At 45.5% G+C, this 4,902-nt stretch overlaps 1 long non-coding RNA gene across 1 annotated transcript; it reads left to right on the top strand.

The window, feature by feature from the left end:
- Nucleotides 1-433: 433 nt before the first annotated feature.
- LOC135281820 (uncharacterized) lies at nt 434-2,548 on the top strand. Its single transcript, XR_010348294.1, has 4 exons — nt 434-505; nt 592-698; nt 1,739-1,829; nt 2,222-2,548. It is a non-coding gene; the product is annotated as an uncharacterized LOC135281820 (long non-coding RNA).
- Nucleotides 2,549-4,902: the final 2,354 nt, after the last annotated feature.

Genomic DNA, 4,902 nt, shown 5'->3' with positions numbered 1-4,902 from the left:
CTCACAGGCTGCTCAGAACAGCCCAAGATGTGTACGTGGGCCAGGCCTGCATGGCCAGGTGGGAATATCCTTGGACATGTTCTTCCAAGGTTCCTCTCCCCATGCTGTGTGTCCCTGAAATGTCCCCATCTGCAGCAAATCCCATCCCCATGCCTTGTGCAGGTTTCTGGAAAATGGGCTGGTGGGTAAAAATAAAAGAAAGGCTCCATGAAAGTGCTCCCAGAAAGGAGCTGATCAATGAGTTTAACCCTCATGAAACACTAGAAAGCACGAGGCTGCACATATTGACTGCTGGGAAAGCTGTGGTCAGTAGCCACACAGACACTCCACACACAACACACAGAGCTGTAGGAATCAGTTTCATCAGTGCCACACATCACAAAGCTGTTCATTACATACTGTGCCTCACAGGATTTATTGTCACCTGGTCCATGTCCCGTGCTGAGTGTTGACCTGGGAGTCATGAATCCACAACTTCCATTTCTACCTCTTCCACAGTGACAAGGTGGACTGATTTCCATCCAAGTGATTTAAATGAGCCACTGGGGAACCGTGATTTAAATCATTGATGTTTGCTTTTTACATTGGCAGGAGAGGCAGCTTTAATGATGTATGGTCCTACTGCTGCGGCTAAAATCTAAATTCCTGGAATATTCCCTCCAGATAATCTCTGAAGTTCCTGCATTTGCCTCTGGCTGGTGAGCTGCACACAAGGGAGTGAATTCTTGGCTCGGCTGGGCAGTTTGGAGCTGCTGTGCTTGTATTGGCAGCCTGGAATAGGCAGCTCAGAGGGAAGGTGCCAAATGGGGTTGTATTAAGCACCTCTTGGCTGCTGCTGAGCACAGGATTAGGAGAGAGAGGGCTCTGGAGAGTAGGGAAGTGTGGAAGGAGTTTGGCAGCACTGCTGGAGCAGACAGGTGTGTGTGTCTGAGCAGTGGCTGCCCTGCAGCAGGATGGGGCAGGAACTGGTTGGAATGCTCATACAGGCAGGACAGGGCAGTGTGAGCCATCAGCAGCCTAGGAATTTAAAATTTCCAATGTGGATATGAAAGTATTAAAAAAAAATCAAGTCTGGATGGATAGATGGTGAATTCTTAGCTGCAGTTATACTCTGCACCCTCAGGGACTCTGAGCAATCTGGGCTTGTGGAAGCTGTCCCTGTCCTTTGCTGGGGGTTGGAGTAGATGGACTTTAAATGCCTCTTCCAACAAAGCCATTCTCCAATTCTATGACTCTATAATATTCATGAAAAGATTTTTGTACTATTATTTAAAATAATACCTTTTCTGGAAAATCTGGGAACTTTTGGATGCATAATTAGTGAACAGATGGTTTCCATTCAAGATGGCCTTTCCTTTTTTCTCCTGGATAAAAGAAGGTTCTATAACTAGACAAAGTGATTTAATATTTTGTTTGACCTTACATAAACCAGTCCTTCATTTTCACATTTTGCAATTAAAAAGGGGGGAATTACATACTTCTTTTCCAGTGGGGAATCACATGGATGGGAAGAGGGACTTCAGGATGTGAAAAGGCAGTGTTTTACTTATGAGTCTTATTCATTAAACCAGAGTCCATCAAAGCACTGGGTGTAAAAGATAATGGATGAGAACAATATTTCTAGTCACCTTTTAGTGTGTTTTTAAAGAGGGATCTTTTTCTCTCACCCCCAATTTATACTCTTGCATTTGACAGATATATTTTTTTTACTTTCTGCATTGCCCTGTCACTACCACAGTGGCTGAAGAAGCTGAAACCATGAAAACCAGTCCTTTAGTTCCTGCAAAACTGACCATGAGCTTATGCATCTCTGTGAGCATCAGCTCTGGGTGAGCCAGATTAGTTGGTTTGACCTTCTCTTTTCTGCAATCACCAGCATGTGACATCCAGATAGAGCACTTTTAGTTTTACGTGTGTAGTATGTTATAATACATTTATGCAGTGAATATTGAATCTTGGAATCTAAACAGATTGTTGTTTATAGAGCAAAAAGTATCTATAGTTTGCTTTATATATATATGATTGTGCTTTCAAAAAGTTCCTCTTTTCCTGTTGCTTTTATCCATCCTGGTGTGTGTTTGCTGGCAGCTCTTCCTCTTTCATGTTTTCCTTTCTCCATGCACAAAGTGGGGAAAGGGCTTACCATAAGTATATAACCCAGTGGGATTCCCTAGCTCTAAACCTGCAATTAATCCCAAGCACTGTTATTTCTTTGTTGCAGAAGGCACTTTTCACACCTTGCATGGTGGAAGCAGCACGACACATCTCACCATCCCCTTTCCATTGTGTGCAGCATGCCCTGCCCTTCCAGAGCACGCAGAGAAGATTAACACCACCTGACACAGCAGCAGCTCCCTGACAGGGCTTCCTGAGGTATTTTGTGAGTGCCACAAGATTCAGAAAACCTCTAAGGCAGGAGAGCTCCGAGCCTGCCTCACCCGTGTGGGTGGATGGAGCTTGGAGGATGTGTGGTGCTGTGTGTTTCAAGGCCAAGCACTCAGAGATGATGGTGCCTCAGGTTTTAACTTTTATATTTTTCAGATTCTATTCTGCTTTACTGTGAAAGTCTAGGCTTCATAAGAGGGGATGGTGATCTCTCTTCACAGAGTAGGAAGACAAAAAAATTCCTTTTCTAGCTAGGGACCCAAGAACAACCACTCCAGATCTCAGACAAACCACTCCAGATCACAAACAATGGTGGACCAAAGAGAAGACAAGAAGGATGGGACTTCATAAGCTGAAGCTCTAATTAGACAATTAATTCCAATATGCAAATGGACCAAAACTTATAGAAGTGAGAGACTTTGTGACCGGTCATCCATTTTGTGACTATTTTGGGTTGTGCTGCCCAAGGTGGATCTATTTGAGGTCTCTTAATAAATCCTGACTTTATTCTTTCGCTCTGCCTAGTCTCTGCTCTAGGTCAGCCTTCACAAGGCATCAAAGAGGAGAGCTCTGCCCCTCCCCATCTCCTGGCTCCTGTGCCATGGCCCTGGTGTGTCCTGTGACAGATGTGTGGTTACAGCACATTCCCCTTGTCACCTGCAGCAGGGGCCTGAGGAGCAGGAGCTCTTTTCCCACCAGGGCTGGGGTGATGCAGACAGTGCTGCAGCCATCAGAGCTGATGTTCCTGCACAGGTCTCCTCTCCTCCCCAGCTTCCTTCCCTCCTCCTCCTCTCTCCTTCATACCCACACTCATCTAAGGGAGGAGAAACCATGCAAATATTAATATGGCGTTATGAGTTCCAAAGCCAGGCAGCTTGACTGGTCTTTTCATCACTGATATGATAAGGTGGTGAGCAGAGAAGATACCATCAGAGGTTGCTTTCATCTCTGCAGATAGTGAATGAGCTAGATATGTATCTTAGACATGAAAAGGATCCTCGTTGAAGGCTCTTCTGAAAGTCCTAATCTCTGTGGTTCATATGTATATTTTGAAGGTTGTTAACACCCCCTGCCTCTCCCCTGCAGGGCTGTGAGTGTGAAGGAGCTTCCAAGAGCTCTGCTCCTGCCTCCTTGTGTGTCTGAGGGAGCCTGGGCACCAGGGCTCATTACCCACCTCCCTGTGAGGAGAAAACAGAGCTATTAAAGGACATCTATTTCAACCACTGTGACCAAAGGCAACAGGAACACTTTGGCCTCTGTGGCTCTTTTCACGTGGGAGTCTCAAAGTGCTTTGGCATCACTAATTTGAAGCAGAAACCTCACTAATTAACATTTATGTCTGGGATGGAGGAATGTGTTCTGCAAATCAGTGATGATATGAGCAGTGCTGATTTACCACCAGATGATGGATAATGTGTGGCAGAGTAGGCTGTGATAATTTGCTTTTAAAAATCTCTTTTGGATTTGGTGAAAATTTGTTTTTAAAATCTCTTTTTGGCTCTCTTTGACAGAGAGGGATCTGCAGCAGAGCTTTACACCACAGGGTTCTTAACCCAGAAGGGAATCTCAAGCATAGTCCTGAAATATTTGTGCCAAATTTCTTTCTCTCCCTAAAGTTACAGGGATGTGGAGGAAAGGGCTGGTGTCTAAGTGGAGAGTAGAATTTTTACCCTGTGTAATCTGTACTGATATCAATATTTGAACTCAGAGAAGTTTGATCCCAGTCCTAAGCAGCATGGAAAGATTTGTGGGCTCTGCATAGAAAACCAGGATTTCACAGAAGCCATTGACTCAGAAACATTTCTGGGGAGGAAAGGCAGGGCTGGTGCACTGTTCATGGTGCAGGGCCCTCTGGGTAGCACAGAAGCTGCCCTCAGTCGGAGCTGGTGATGGGTTTCATGATGATGATGGTGATGATGGCAGTCTGCAGAGCCCTGGGTGCTTCTTCACTGCAGTCTCAGCAGAGGGAGATTGGGAACAAGATACTTCTTCACCTGGAAAAAGCTCTTTTAATTGTGACTCCTGTGCCGTATCCTTTGTTGTCAGCACCCAAAACACAAACGAGCCAAGCAGAGCCAAGGTGCTGGAGACGAGAAGCCTCTGGGCCAGGAGGGCTGGATGGTGTTCCAAGGTCTCTGTCTCCTCAGAGCTGCCCCTTGGGAAGCCAGAGCTGAGCCAGGAGTGCAGTTGTGCAGAGGCTGAGCTGGCAGAGCCCTGCCTGTGCTGCTCCTCATCCCAACCCTCTGCTTCCATTGCTGGACCCAGCAAAGCCTAACAAGTGCCCAAAATACAGCAGTACAATAATGAAGAATGCTGTGCAGCAGAAAAGCACCCGTAATGAGGGACTTAATTTGGAACATATCATTTGTCTGATAATTTGGAGGCACATCTCAAAACAGTGCATAAGAATGGAGTTTGCTGCACCAGCTGAAGTCACCCCAAATGTTCTTTATTTGTTGCAAATCCCTTTTTAAATCTAAGCCTTCAGAACCTGGAACCAATAAATGACATAAAAGA

Source organism: Passer domesticus, chromosome 16 (assembly GCF_036417665.1).
Source record: "Passer domesticus isolate bPasDom1 chromosome 16, bPasDom1.hap1, whole genome shotgun sequence".
NCBI lineage: Eukaryota > Metazoa > Chordata > Aves > Passeriformes > Passeridae > Passer > Passer domesticus.
Note: the sequence above shows the minus strand (reverse complement) of the source record. Positions and strands in the feature narration are given on the sequence as shown.